Source organism: Ovis aries, chromosome 25 (genome assembly GCF_016772045.2).
Source record: "Ovis aries strain OAR_USU_Benz2616 breed Rambouillet chromosome 25, ARS-UI_Ramb_v3.0, whole genome shotgun sequence".
Classification (NCBI taxonomy): domain Eukaryota; kingdom Metazoa; phylum Chordata; class Mammalia; order Artiodactyla; family Bovidae; genus Ovis; species Ovis aries.
This window is the reverse complement of record NC_056078.1, coordinates 30,209,473-30,224,667: the sequence shown is the minus strand read 5'-3', so window position 1 is coordinate 30,224,667 and position 15,195 is coordinate 30,209,473. Positions and strand designations below refer to the sequence as shown.

At 48.6% G+C, this 15,195-nt stretch overlaps 1 long non-coding RNA gene across 1 annotated transcript in view; it reads right to left on the bottom strand.

Moving 5' to 3' along the window:
• Positions 1 to 15,195, bottom strand: part of LOC106991580 (uncharacterized) — a 117,595-nt gene that overhangs the window by 99,076 nt on the left and 3,324 nt on the right. The window contains exons 2-5 of the long non-coding RNA XR_009598549.1: positions 13,513 to 14,827; positions 11,964 to 12,009; positions 8,475 to 8,614; positions 8,274 to 8,410 (exon numbers count right to left, since the gene is read on the bottom strand). This is a non-coding gene — a long non-coding RNA (uncharacterized LOC106991580). The remainder of the gene's footprint in view (positions 1 to 8,273; positions 8,411 to 8,474; positions 8,615 to 11,963; positions 12,010 to 13,512; positions 14,828 to 15,195) is intronic.

The following is a 15,195-nucleotide window of genomic DNA, read 5'->3' as shown; positions in this document are numbered from 1 at the left end:
ATTTGTATATGGACTTCCGTTTATTTACCTTGATAGCGCTGGAATTGCTGAATCTGAGGATTCATGCTTTTTAATAATCATAGAAAATTCTCAGCTACTATCTCTCTGAATATCACTTCTCTACCATTATTCCTCTAATAACTTTCTAAAAATCTCATTAGACATATACCTTTTCATTTCATCCTCCATGTCTCTTAACCTTCTTAACCTCTTTCATTCTTTCTTTCTGTGCTACATTATGATTTATCTTCCAGTTAACTAATTCCTTCTCCAGCAGTGTCTATTCTATCTAGCTGTCCCCACTGAGTTTTAAATTTCATATGTGATATTTTTAAATTCCCAGAATCTTTGTTTTGTTCTTTTTCAACTTTTCCCAGTCATGTTTATCATCCCTTGATTCTTCCTTGTCTTTCTTGTACCACAGAAGCTCAAGCTATAGACTGCCAATAAGGTAGATAATTAGTAGAAATTAGGTAGAAGTCCTTAAGGTGTCAGCCGTCTTATTTCCCTGGACTGAGGTTTCCAATTTGTTCCTGGCCTCTCAGTTCCCTTATTTTCTTAAAGGTTCTTCCATTAACAGAAAAGAATTTCAATTTTCAAAAATATTTTTTCTAGCATCCTTAGATGATTTGTAGCTGATATATTTATATATATACCTTTCATCATCATATAGATTTTAAGTCCCTTTGTCCCTTTTCCAACATCCATGCTTTCAGAGACTATTAAGCACCTTCTATGTGCCAAAAAGTGTGCTGGGGATTCAAGAGACAGCAAGACAAGGCCCGACCCTGTTCTCAGGATTGCTTCTGGTCTATGGAGAAACTAGACACTTAACCAGGCAACTGTAGCCCACAGCTAATCAGATCTCTGATGGGGAAGGTGTTAGTAAACAAGGCCATGCTGATAGACGTGGAGGCCAGAAACACTCTAATAATCACATTGATTCTCTTTAAATTAATATCCAACATTTATTTAAGAGGGAGGAATATCTTACAAAGCAAAACTCAAGTTATTTTCCTACATTAGAAGGCATTAAGGTGACCTGCCTGGTGGCCCACTGGCTAAGACTCCAAGCTCCCCATGCAGGGACCCGGGCTCAATCCCTGGTCAGGGAATTAGATTCTGCATGGCACAACTAAGAGTTTGCATGCTGCTACTAAAAAAAGATTCTGCATGTCTCGGCAAGCAACAAGGATCAAACACGCTACAACTAAGACCCAGCACAGCCAAATAAATAAATACTAAAAGGAAAAAAAAAATCAACAACTTAAAAAAAAAAAAGAAGGCATTAGAGAAGCTGTCTGTTATTATTCAGCCACATGATGTTGCTGGAACATCCGTCTTTTGTGAGGAGGATTCAGCACCCCCTGCAAGCTAATTAGAAAACTGATTATCTCAGCCACATACAGTAGCCTCCTAGAGGGATGTTCTGGTAAATTACATTTCCACTGATGTTTCAGTTGCTTTCCTAGCCATCCCTTCATTCTCATGTTCTGAGTAAATACTGTTACGTAATGAATAGGTTCAAAATAGTGGGTTTGGACTGTACTGGTATTCCAGTGGTAAAGAATCTGCCTGTCAATGCAAGGGACATGAGTTCAATCCCTGGTCTGGGAAGATTTCACATGCTGCCAGGGCAACTAAGCTCATGTACCACAACTACTGAGCCCTTGCTCTGGAGCCTGCAAGTTCCAGCTACTGAACCCACATGCCCTGGAGCCTGTGCTCAGCAACAAGAGCAGCCACTGCAATGAGAAGCCAGCACACCACAGCTAGAGAGCAGCCCCAGCTTGCCAAAACTAGTGAAAGCCCACACACAGCTACAAAGACCCAGCACAGCCACAAATAAATAAATAATTTTTAAATAATAATGGCTTAAAATAACTATATGTCATGGTTGAATTATGCCCCCCCAAAAGAGATATATTAAATTCTCAACCTCACTACTTCAGAATGTCATCTTATTTGAGAAACAGAGTCATTACATATGTAATTAGTCAAGATGAAGTAATACTGGAATACATGGGAAAGTAAAAAAGTTTAAGTGTTAGTCACGCAGTCATGTCTGACTCTTTGCAACCCCATGGACTATAGCCCTCCAAGGTTCCTCTTTCTATGGAATTCTCCAGAAAAAAATACTGGGGTGGGTAGCCATTCCCTTCTCAGGGGACCTTCCTGACCCAGGGATGGAATCTGGGTTTCCCACATGGCAGGCAGGTTCTTTATGTCTGGGCCAGGGACCCCTAATCAAATGTGACAGTGTCCTTTATATGGACACAGAGACACAGCGAAAACACAATGTAAAGATGGAAGCAGCAGGCAGAGTGAAGCATCCACAGGCCCAGAAAAGCAAGCGCTGCCTACAACCACCAGGAGCTGGGAGGAAGGCAGGGAAGATTCGCCCTCAGGGCCCTCGGAAGGAACAAGCCAGCACCTTGACTTTAGACCCTAGCCTCCAGTGTGCGGTCATTTGTGACCTACGCAGCCATAGGACCCTCATATATGATCATTTCTTCCACTCATGGATCTGGAGGTTGCCTGGACTGCAGGCAGTTCTCACTCTGGGTCCATCACGCATCTCAGGCAGGATGGCTGAGACTGGGGTCATCTCAAAGGCTTCCTCGAGCACAGGCCTGACACCGGGGCAAGGGAGACTCAAACAGCTGGGGATGGATGAGTTGGGGGACTTGAGGCACCTTTCTCAGGCTATGCGGTCTCTGCACACTGCAGCCTCTGTAGAGATGGACTTCTTACAGGGCTCCCAGAGCAAGTTCCCAAGAGAATCTGGGAGATGCCACGTGGCCTTTTCTAACCAGCCTCCGAAGTCAGAGAACATCACCTCCATCGCATTCTCTTCAAGGAGGGTCACCCAGGCTCAGGGTGAGGGGACCCAGACCCCACTTCTTTATGAGAGGAGGCTCTAAGGACTCACAGACACATTTTGAAGCCTCTGCACCAACTCAGTCAAGGGCACATCCAACCTGAGGGAGACAGCACGGTCTGCTTCCCTGAACCCCCAGGAGCGAGCAGTTAGCCACATGAGCAGGGCGTGAGGCAGGGAGAGGGGCCACTGTCTGCCCAGGCCCTGAGCCCCCAGCTGATGCTGCGGCACCACCTCCTTCATCCTCACTCACAGCCTCCAGGCCTGGCAGAGCCCAGGGCTCACTCATTCAGTCAAGGCTCTGCACCAGGTTCTGGAGAACAGACTCTGCCCAGAGAGCACCAGGGCGAAGGTGACCCCCAGGCTCCTCGCTGCCCACACCCCCAGGTGCTCTATGTTCCTGACAGAGAACCTTCTTTCACTCCTCAGTCTGAGGCCATTTCTGTCCCTGCTTCCCCACTAATCCAAGGTAGACAGGAGGCCCCTCACAGAGGGCTCCCCCCAACACACACACATCAACCCCCGAGGTCTGAGGGCTCAGCCTCAGGGTCTGAAGCAGTGATTCTTCCCCCAGCTAACCCCAGCCGTGGCTCCCAGATTCCTTGTGTTCTGATGACTCTTTAAATTCTTGCCCCTACCCAACCCCACCTGCTTGTTCAGGAGACAAAGGCATTTCTGGTATTGCTGCTAATCAAGAAGGCTACTTTTCTGTCAAGGGAAATATCCAGCTTTCTGACCACTTAAAGTGCTTAGTCTGAAACACGCGCACACACACACACACATCAATGCTACCTGCCTTTCTTCAAGAGGCCTCTGCTCTCCAGAAAAGGCGAGACCAAGGTTTACCTAAGGTTGCATCACCCTGCCTCCACCCTCAGAGCACCTTCCAAACCATCAGACTGGTCTGTGTGGGGACAGAAGGGACCACTGACCTAGCATCCATTACAGGTCAGTGCTGAGCCATTTGTCCCAGCGAGGGAGGTGTCCCAGGGCACTCCATCACACAGTGAAGAGGCTGAAGCTGGTGTGGGGGGTGGGGCAGGGGGATGAACTAGCTTGTGTCTGAGCTGAGGTCCACTGCTATGTTTGTGTCTCAAAGTTTATCTCTGAAACCTGTCATCCTTCTTTCTTCCTCTCCCCCTCCTCCTCCTCAACGTCTGCCTCTGTCTCCCTCTCCTTCCGTACCTCTGTCTGTTTCTGTGTCTGAGCTTTCTCCCTTTCACTGTAACCCCACATCCAAGAGACTAGAACTGTAGAGGCCAGAATCATCTCCAAAATGGGTTCAGTCTTCCCCTTGTCCTTGGTACCAGAATCTGGCCACACTCCATTTGGCACGGACGGTGGCTACCTGCCACCTCCTTCTCCCCACCCCACAAGGGACCTCTCCCGAATCTCTAAGCTGAGATTATCCATCCACCTAGGGCGGATGCATAGAGAGAGAATGATCAAAGACCAGAATGGCAAGGGAGATTATTCCCAGTGGCCAGACTACAACGGGACACACACAGTGGAGACACGAGTTACGTTTTCATCAATCTTCAAAATTCCTCTCAACCTGAAAGCTCCAGCTGCCCTTTGCCAGCTGTGTGGCCTTAGCTATGTCACTTATCTGAGCCAATAATAATAATAATATAATAAATCTTCTACTTTAGAAGATTGCTGTTATGATTCAATGAGATAAAGACTGTTGATTTGTTTGGAAAACTTTGGGCTGCAAATAAAAGAAAAATTCAACCAGGACTTGCTTGAGCAATAAAGATAATCATTTCACATACCGAGATTCCAGAGGCAGTTTTCTGGTTTTGTGCAATGTTTCAGAAATGCCATTGAAAATCAGTTTCTTTCTGTATTTCTACTTCACTATCATTAGCTTTTTTAAAAAATAAGTGTATTTATTTGGCTGCATTGGGTCTTAGTTTCAATATGCGGGATCTTCATTGTGGTGCACGGGCTTAGCTGTCCTACAGCATGCGGAATCTGTTTCCCGACCAGGGATCAAACCTGCTTCCATTGCACTGCAAGGTGGATTCCTCACCACCGGACCATCAGGTGGTGGCTTATTGTTTACATCTCATGTTGTTTCCTCATGACTGAAAGATAGCTGTTGCAGCTCCAGACATCACATACCATATTCAAAAAAGGGAAGAAGGGACGGGGAATAATAATAAGCAGTCCTGGGACTTCTCTGGTGGTCCATGGGCTAAGAGTCCATGCTCCTTGGGTTCAATCCCTGGTTAGGGAACTAGATTCCCACATGCCACAACTAAAGATCCCACATGTCACAACAAAGACCCAGAACAGCCAAATAAATGATTATTTTAAAATAACAATAATAATATACATTCCTTCAGGTAATGGATTAAAGTGTTCCAAGATCCCACCTTGAGACAGTCTGCCCTACAGCATCATCACTTAATATGAAACTCATTCTCATCTCAGATGCTTCCACCTTTTGAAAAAGCCTTCAGGGAAAAGTCCCCAATAATAGGACTCAGTGGCAGTCCCCAGTGGTGGCCATTTTACACCATACCAACCAGTCATCAGCTGCAGTCTGCCCAGGTCATGCTGGGTAGGCTGGCCTTAAGGCTTTCATTTGGCTGAAGACTCGTCTCCAGCAAAGGGCAGCTGGGAGTCATTAGCACCAACCTCCAGTAGCTGGGGGATGGGGAAACCAATGGGTTAGAAGGAAAACAAGCAGGTCTCCTGCCCAGATTCCCAAGCCATCCCCAACATTCTCAGCCACAGAGCGCAGTGTGTAGGAACAGAGGTCCACCCCTGCCACAACCTCACTTTCCTGGCTCATAAACTGGGTGTGCAGGACCAAAGGATCCTTTCCAGCTCTGCATGCCCACGCTTCTGTGATTCTACTTCCACCTCACCCCACAGTTCCAACCAGGCAGTCCCCGTCCAGTGACGGATTCAGGTGACCCAAGGATCCCACCTTGAGAGAATCTGCCTGCTGCATGGTCATTTACATGGAACTCACTCTCAAGGCCTCCCCGGTGGCCCAGTGGATAAGAATCCGCCTGCTAGGGCAGGGGGAACGAGTTCAATCCCTGGTCCAGGAGAATCCCTCATGCTGCAGGGCAACTAAGCCTGTGTACCATGACTACTGAGTCTGCACTCTAGAGCCCACACTCCACAACAGGAGAAGCACCACAATGAGGAGCCTGTGTACTACAACTCGCCCCCACCCTCCACAATTACAGAAAAGCCCTTGAGCAGCCACGAAGACCCAGTGCACCCAATAAATAAATAATTACAAAAAAAAATTAGGAAACTCATTCTCATTGCAAATGCTGTTACATTTTGAAGAAGCCTTCAGAGAAAGTCCCGATGGTAGGACTCCATGGACATGTGGCACTGGCTTCCTGGCGCTTCAGGTCATACCACAGACCTTCAGAGCTGGAAGGAGCATGACAGAGGCTCCCCCAACCCCAGCCATGCAAGCGGGGAAACTGAGGTCCAGGGTGGAGAAGTGGTTTCCTCACGGTCACACAGCAGAGCTAGGGCCAAGCATTCTTGACCCTGAGCTGCTTAGCACTCCAGGAGGAGTCCCCAGAATGGAAGGTTCTTTTTTGTGTATGGTGTTAGAGAGTGTTCTAATCTCATTCTCTTACCCTAACCCCCAAATGGATTAAAGACCTAAATGTAAGACTGAACACTATAAAACTCTTAGAGGAAAACATAGGCAGGACACTCTTTGACATAAATTGCAGTTAAGATCTTTTCTGACCCACCTCCTAGAGTAATGAGAATAAAACCAAAAATAAATAAATAGGACCTCATTAAACTTAAAAGCTTTGGCATAGCACAGGAAACCATAAACAAGACAGAAAGACAACCCTCATAATGGGAGAAAATATTTGCAAATGAAGCGACTGACAAAGGATTAATCTCCAAAATATACAAACAGCTCATGCAGCTCAAAATCAAAAAACAACCCAATCAAAAAATGGGCAAAAGACCTAAGTAGACACTTCTCCAAAGAAGATATACAGATGGCCAACAAACATACAAAAAGATGCTCAACATCAGTAAGTAAAATCAAAACTAAAATGAGATACCTCACACCAGTCAGAATAGCCATCATCACAAAATCTACAAACAATAAATGCTGGAGAGGGTGTGGAGGAAAGGGAACCCTCCGGTACTGCTGGTAGAAATGTCAACTGATACAGCATCTATGGAGAACAGTTATGCAGGTTCCTTAAAAAACCAAAAATGGAACTACCATGTGACCCAGCAATCCCACTCATGGGCATATACCCAGGGAAAAGTGTAATTCAAAATGATACATGCAGCCCAATGTCCATAGCAGCATTATTTACAATAGCCAGGACATGGAAACAAACGTCCATCAACAGAAGAATGGATAACGATATATGCAATGGAATATCACTATTGCTAAGTCACTTCAGTCCTCAGCCATAAAAAGAAATGAAATTGGGTCACCTGTGGAGATGTGGATAGACCTAGTCATCATACAGAGTGAAGTAAGTCAGAAAGAGAAAAACAAGTATCGTATATTAACACATATGTATGGAATCTGAAAAAAACTGGTATAGACAATCGTATTTACAAAGCAGAAATAGAGACACAGACGTAGAAAACAAACATGGGTACCAAGGGGGAGGGCAGGGGTCAGATGATTGGGAGACAGGGACTGCCACATATACACCACTGATGGGTGTGTTAGCCACTCAGTTGTGTCTGACTTTTGTAGCCCACCAGGCTCCTCTGTCCATGGAGTTCTCCAGGCAAGAATACTGGACTGGGTAGCCATTCCCTTCTCCAATACATTGTTGATACTCTGTATAAAACAGATAACTCCTGAGAACCTCCTATTGGTGTTTAGTTGCTAAGTCATGTCTGACCCTTGGCAACCCTGTGGACTTCAGCACACCAGGCCTCCCTGTCCCTCACTACTCTAGAGCTCTGGAAACTCGACTCAGTGCTCTGTGATAACCTAAGTGGGAAGGAAATCCAAAAAAGAGGGGATATACGTATACGTATAGCTGATTCACTTTTTTGTACAGTGGTAACAACACTGTAAAGCAAACTATGCTCTAATAAAATTTTTTTAAAAAAAGCTAAAAAACAAAAACAAATAAGAAAGAACGGTTCAGACCCAGAAACGCAACTCTCTCAGGAGGGTTCTGCAGAAGCAGAGCCTGAGTCCGGCATTCTCTTCAGATGATTTACAGCAGTGGGGGGCATGTAGGGTGGGAGTTGGTGGGGACAGGAAGAGGCTCTGAGGAACAGGGGAGCGAGGGAAGCCGGACAGAGGAGCAGTAAACGCTAGGCCAGAACAGGGTCTCAGCTGGGGTTGAGCCACAGCCTGGTCCCTTCAAGGGTTCTGGACCCTTAAAAGCATCAGCATTCATCCTACCTTGAGGCTCAGGGTGGCCTTTGGCACCACATCAGCCGGTCATGGCCACAGTCTGTCCAGGTCGTGCCGGGGTGATGGATCTGCATCCAGAGAGGCTGCCAGGGCTTGCAGGCACAAAGCTGCTTGGCTGGCAGGACCTGGGCACTGGGTGTTCCTGGGGCCTGGGAAGGGAGTCGTGTACATACCCATAGTCCTCCTCACCGCCTAGGAAACTGGCAGAGTGTATCTTCAGAGCCCTACCTGCTCCAAAGGGCCCAGGGACAGAAGATCCAAGCTCCACCTCCTCCCAGCTGTGTTCCCTCCAGCAGGTCATTCCGCTCACTGAGTTTTAGTTTCGTTATCTGTAAACAACACAGTGATGGTGCTGAGTCAATATCCATTCTCTCTTTTAAGTTTAATGATAGAACTGATTTCTCAGTAAACATATTATCTTCTGGACTATAGACTATTTCCAGGCTCAAGTGTGGCCATGTGACTAAGTGCTGATCAAAAGGATGCGAGTACAATAGTCTATGAAACTTTGGAGAAGTGTCTTAAAGGAAGGAGGTTAGTTCTATTTTGTCCCTTCCTTTTTCCTGAAAACTGGATTGAAGGTGTGGTGGCTGGAGTTCAAGCAGTCATCCTGTTCAATGAGAAGACACCACATGATGAGGATGACGGCAGAGAAGCCTGAGCCCCAGTTGACCCTGGAGCCTCCTTGCCACCTCTAAGTTGCATCTATACAAAACAGAAATCAGCTTCTCTTTTAGATTTTTCTGTCTCTCACAGCCAAATGCAACCCTACCTTGTTGGGCAAGTTCAAGGGTGAAACAAGACATTATAGGAAACTTGGCCACCTCAATAGGTATTTGGGCCTCCCTGGTGGCTCAGATGGGGAAGAATCTGCCTGCAGTGTGGGAGACCTGGGTTCAGTCTCTGAGTTGGGAAGATCCCCTGGAGTGGGGCACGGCAACACACTCCAACATTCTCCTTGGAGAATCCTCATGGACTGAGGAGCCTGGTGGGCTATATAGTCCATGGGGTTGCAAAAAGCCAGACACAACTGAGTGACTAAGCACAACAGGTATTTTCCTCTAGGATACTTCAGTGGCTAAGAACGATAAGCCCTGAAACCACAGAGCCTGGGTTCAAATCTCAACTCTACCACCTCCAACATGTGCAAATTTGGGAACGTTGCTTAACCTCCCTGTGCTTCATCTTTCTTATCTGTAAGATGGAGATAAAAATGGTACCTTCCCCCTTACAAAGTTTATGCGAGGATTAAGTGAGTTAATATGAAGTTAGGAGAAGTGACTGGCATTCGGTGATTGCTATGTAAGTATCAGCAGTTAGGATCTTTTTTTATACATCCAAGGGGATTCCCTGCATAACTCAGGGACCTGGGTCCCCAAAACATCTCCCAAAGCTTCACCTCAGTGTAGATTTTCCAGTCAAGGTGACTGTGTTCTCAGGGAAGCAATGCCAGAAGTATTCTGGGATTCAACCATGATATAAATGGTTTGACCTTAGGCCGGGCAGCAGAGTCTGAGGTCCTGATTTGGAGCCCGCAAGAGGAATTGCTCTTTGAAATCCAGATGAAATTCTTATTCAGGAAGAGAGAAAGAAAAACGAAAGCCCATTATGGGCTATGTGCCCCGAACAGGTGTCTCTCCTCTGTGAGCTTCTGGGGAGTGGATTAAACCAGCATCATGTTCCAGCAGCACAAAGACCAGTGTGGAATACGGGGGAAGCTCTCTGGATCTGAGGCAGCAGGGAGTGGTGGGGACTGGGGCAAGGGCACACGACCCATGGGGGACGCGGGCAGGCGCTGCACTGCCGCCTGCCCTGCAGCGACACGGGCCCAGGGTCGTCAAACCTGCTGCTCTTTCAAAAGAAACGGAGATCAAATCTGAATTCTATGTGAAGTTTCTGATTGCTTCATGTTGGCTCCATTCAAAGAAACAAAATACGGATCACAGCAAACAATATGTCTCTAGGCCAGCTCAGGGGCCACCAGAAGTCAACGAGCACGGAGAGCTCTCCATGCAATGCAGCTGGAATACTCGAGTCCCAGGCTCTGTGTCCGGCCGTCTTGGGGGAAGTGGGTATATGCTTGAGCATGGGGGTGGGAGAAAGGGGCTCGTCATCCCCAGGGAGGCAGGTGCCCCGACCCCTTGCCCCCTCCCCATCTGGGTTTAGGATGATGGCAGTGGGGGTGGGCAGAAGCGGGAGGTTGCCCTGTGACCTCAGGTAATACTCTGACTCCCACAGCTCCAGGTCCCTCCTCTGAGAAACAGACGGGGGGGGCGGGTTGGAAGCTCAGGCCTGATGCAGTGACCCTGGTCCACCTGCCCCTGCTGAGGTCCTGCCCCACGGGGGTCTCTGCATTCATGGCTTTGGGGATGCCTGGGGGTCCCTGGGATCTGTGTGTAGCTTGGACTGCTGACCCGGACTCTTCCCTCCCTGACCCGTGATAGCCACACCCTTTGCCACGTGACCTCACAGGGGCTGCCCCATGGAGGGCGGGGAGTACACACACTTGCCCCCCATGAGGAGCGTGGCCAAGTGATTTGCTGGGGCCGTAGGAGCATCAGCACAGCTGGCTGAGGCAGAGGCTTTCAGAGCACCTGGGTGCTTGGCCTCCTGCACCTGTGCTATCCTCTGGGAAAGAGCATCTTCAGGCAGCTGATTGTTGCAGAAACAAGTGAAGTGAAGTGAAGTCTCTCAGTTGTGTCTGACTCTTTGCACCCCCATGGACTATACAGTCCATGGATTCTCCAGGCCAGAATACTGGGGTGGGTAGCCTTTCCCTTCTCCAGGGAATCTTCCCAACCCAGGGATGGAACCCAGATCTCCTGTATTGCAGACGGATTCTTTACCAGCTGAACCACAAGGGAAGCCCAAGTATTCTGGAATGAGTAGCCTATCCCTTCTCCAGTGGATCTTCCCGACCCAGGAATTGAACCGGGGTCTCCTGCATTGCAAGTGAGCTATCAGGGAAACCCTGTTGCAGAAAGATGTGAACCCAAAACCTGAAGCAGAAGCAGTCCAGATGACCCTCCGACCCAGGAGCTAGAAAAGCAGGTGGTCATTTCGGAAGTTGCTGAGACTTGGGGCTGGTACACATCCCTGGTGCAGCAGAAACCTGACCGCTCTGCTGGGAGGTCGTGAGCTTCCCCAACCCTGAACCCGGCTCTCCACCTGGTGCTCCACTCTCCTAGAAGCCCCTGCACCCTGCATGTGTGCTAAGTTGCTCAATCATGTCCAACTCTTTGCGACCCCATGGACTGTAGCCCACCAAGCTCCTCTGTCCATGGGATTCTCCAGGCAAGAATACTGGAGTGGGTTGCCATTTCCTTCCTCAAGGGAGCTTCCCGACCCAGGGATGGAACCAGCATCCTGTGTCTCCTGCACTGCCAGGTGGGTTCTTTACCATCATCACCACCTGGGATGCGCTGGCACCTATGGCTGGGACACAAACAAGGAGACTCACTTTGGCATGGGGAGACCCCAGGCCATACAGAACTGGACCCATTCCCCACATCCTAGGTGTGAGACCTCAGATGGCCCCATCTATAGAGGGTGGGTGATCATGCCTACCTCGCTGGGGTTAAGGGTGGGATGCCTGGTACTCACACTAGCACTCGTCAAGTGAGAGAGGGATGGGGCAACCCCTGTGAGGAAATCCCCCTGAGGAAAATGGGGCCTTACCTTTGAAGAGCATGATTTCGAGTTCAGTGTGGAATCTGTAACTATCCTGAATTTTAAAAAACAAACAAACAAAAAAAAAAACAGTTATCTCAGCACCAACTGTCAACCACCCCTGGGCACAGACCATCCTGCTAGCATGTCTGTATCAGTTAGGAAGACTTTGAGAGTCAAATAAAAGAATATATAGCTAACCATTGCTTAAGCACAAAGGGCTCCATTGTCTCACATAACAAGGAGGCTGGAGGTAAGCAGCTGCTGGTGGTGGTTCAACGTCTGGGCAATGTCTTCAAGGATCATTCAGCAACCTCATTGTTTTTATTTATTTATTTAAATCTTTAACTTTGTTGCCTCATGGCCACAAGACAGCTGCTATAGTTCCAAGCATCTCATCTTTACACAGCATGGGACCATTCTCATGAAAACCCCTCTGAGCAGAGGCTCCACCTCAGCCACCCTTGGCAGCAACAGACACCTCCAGCTCCACCACACTCATTGTCACAGCATCACTCTCCTTCCAACCACAGACTCACAAGCTACGTTTGCACGTGAGTCCTGCGCTGTACATTCGATCGTGGGCACCAGGCCCCATGCCTGCAGGGGAGTCTGGGACATGTGTATTCGTCTTAATTTAGGGAAGAAAGGACTCATGACATAGGCCACTGTTTCAAGGTGGAGAGAGAAGAGCCGCAGGGGGACTTTTCTTTGCTGTTTTCTCAAGAGGACCGCACAAAGTCTTCACCACTGGGCGGCTCCTGAGGATCAGCTGAGGCATCCAGCAAAAGCCGTGATGCTCAGGAATGGCTGTGACAGATGTGTATAACGGACTTTTGGACTCAGAGGGAGAGGGAGAGGGTGGGATGATTTGGGAGAATGACATTCTAACATGCATACTATCATGTGAATTGAATCGCCAGTCTGTCTGACGCAGGATGCAGCATGCTTGGGGCTGGTGCATGGGGATGACCCAGAAAGATGTTATGGGGAGGGAGGTGGGAGGGGATTCATGTTTGGGAATGCATGTAAGAATTAAAGATTTTAAAATTTAAAAATAAAAACTAAAAAATAAATAAATAAATAAAATAAAATAAAATAAAAAAATAAAAAAAATTTTAAAAAAAAAAAAAGGAATGGCTGTGACAGTGGCACCCCAGCCATCCCTCAAAGAGAAAGAAGCGGGTAACACCATGAAACACACACCTGTCATCCACTGGGGACTCCCAGAGACACCCAAATGCCAGGACCTGGGCTGAACCTGCAAAATCATATCACAGGTCAATCCCTGGCACATGGCAGAAGCCTCTCAAGAGAACTCAGTGAACTTCCCAGAGATACATGAGCTCTGGACTTGGGCCCAGTGGTGAGATGACCAACCCTTATGTGCAGCTGAGATGGGGACAGGTTCACATCCTGGCTCTGCCATTTATATGTCACCTGACTTCTGACCCTCAGTTTGCACATCTGGAAATTGGGGACAATGCTAACTACTTGGGAGGGTGGCTGTGAGAGACACGCCTACTGCCCATCCTGTCCATGCAGGGTGTTTAAATACCTAGCACCGTGGTTCTCAAGGGAGGAGGGAAGAGAGCTAAGTAGGGGGTTTTCATCGTCACAGCAACGCTGAGAGGCTGGAGGGCGTGCTGAATCTTGCCACCCTCTCATCTTCTCCACCACCACCACTGCTCTCTCACTCATCATCTTGAGCAGCAAGGAAGACTTTGCAGATGGAACCAGAGTCACTAACCAGCTCATCTTGAAATGGAAAGATGAGCCTGGATGAGCTGGATGGGCCCCAGGAATCACGTGAACCCTGCAGAGTAGAAAAGGAAGGCAGAATGAGCTGAAGCACCAGAAGTATTCGAGGAGCCTTTGCTGGCCTTGCGACGGAGGGGTTTTGTGAGAAGGGACTAAATTTGGTCAAGAACTGGAGACCTTGAAGGAGGGCCCAGAGCCCAAGCAGAGCTGCACCCACAGATGCCACCTTGCCTTTCACATGGTGAGACCCCGAGCAGAGGATCAGCCTGGTCTAACCTGACTCCTGACCTACAGATCCATGAGATTAAAAATGGTGTGCTTTTTTAAAGCCACTCAGTGTGTGATAGTTCATTACACAGTACAGAACACTAAGACAGGAGGGTCATGCCCATTTTTCTAGCTGAGAAACTCTGAGCTCAGACAGACACAGAGTGAGCGGTGGACCAATCAGTGTTTGAACCCAAGTCCCTCTGACTCCAGAGCCCATGCTCTCACTGCCCATTCGGCCTGTCCAGGTGAGGAAACAGGCATACGAAGCCAGGGCACTCCCAGCACTGGCTCCGCAGCATCAAAACACAGAGGAGGTGGGAACAGAGCATGGGCCCCAGAGGCCCTTGGCTCTTGGATGGGTCCGCAGGAATCACGTGAACCCTGAAAAGTAGAAAAGGAAGGCAGAATGAGCTGCTGTCTGCATCAGCCCACCCCACCCACCACAGCCCCCAGAGTCCGTGGAGTTACACGGACTCTGGGGGCTTTTGGAGTTACTTTTGGAGTCACTGCCCCTCAAAGTCTTAGGTGAAAAGCTCAGCATCACTCAACCAGCTGTGGTTGGACTCCAGGCCACCAGCTTCTCTGTGAAGAGGAGGCCTAAAGACAGCAAGCCCCGGACAGAGGCCCACAGGTACCACCTCTGGGAGACCACAGCTGCTGGGGAAGAGCCCATGAGGGCAGGAAGAGGACTGAAAGCCCACGGGTGGAAGGAGGATTCCTGGGGCAGGGCCACGGGACTGGGGGCTGTCAGCCGGGCAGTGAGGCCTTTGTGGGCCCAGCAGAATCCACTTCTGTGTCCTCGTGTCTCTGATCTGTGTTCCAAATCAGAGGAAACAGTTGTCCTGTGGGCCAGATCAGACACGAAGATCAAAGATGTATTCAGTTTAGCTGACACGGAGCTTCAGGAAAAAAAAAAAAAAATCTAACCCAAATGTTTCAAATTGTGAAGTTTCGCATTAAAAGCCAGATTTCCAACCTCTTTTGAAAAATCAGAAGCTCCAGCCGCGACGCACACTACTTCCCACACGGCCGTGGTGGCTGGAGCTGAGTGGCCACCACACCTTCCGATGGGGCGTGAGTTCTGGGCCACGGTCCCTACTGCCCCCTGCCACCCTCCACTTGCCTGCCTGCCTGCCCCCTGAAGGTACCTGAATTTCCGGTCCTTTAGGCTCAACTTGATTCCATGAACTTACTCTTCTGCCCCTGCCCT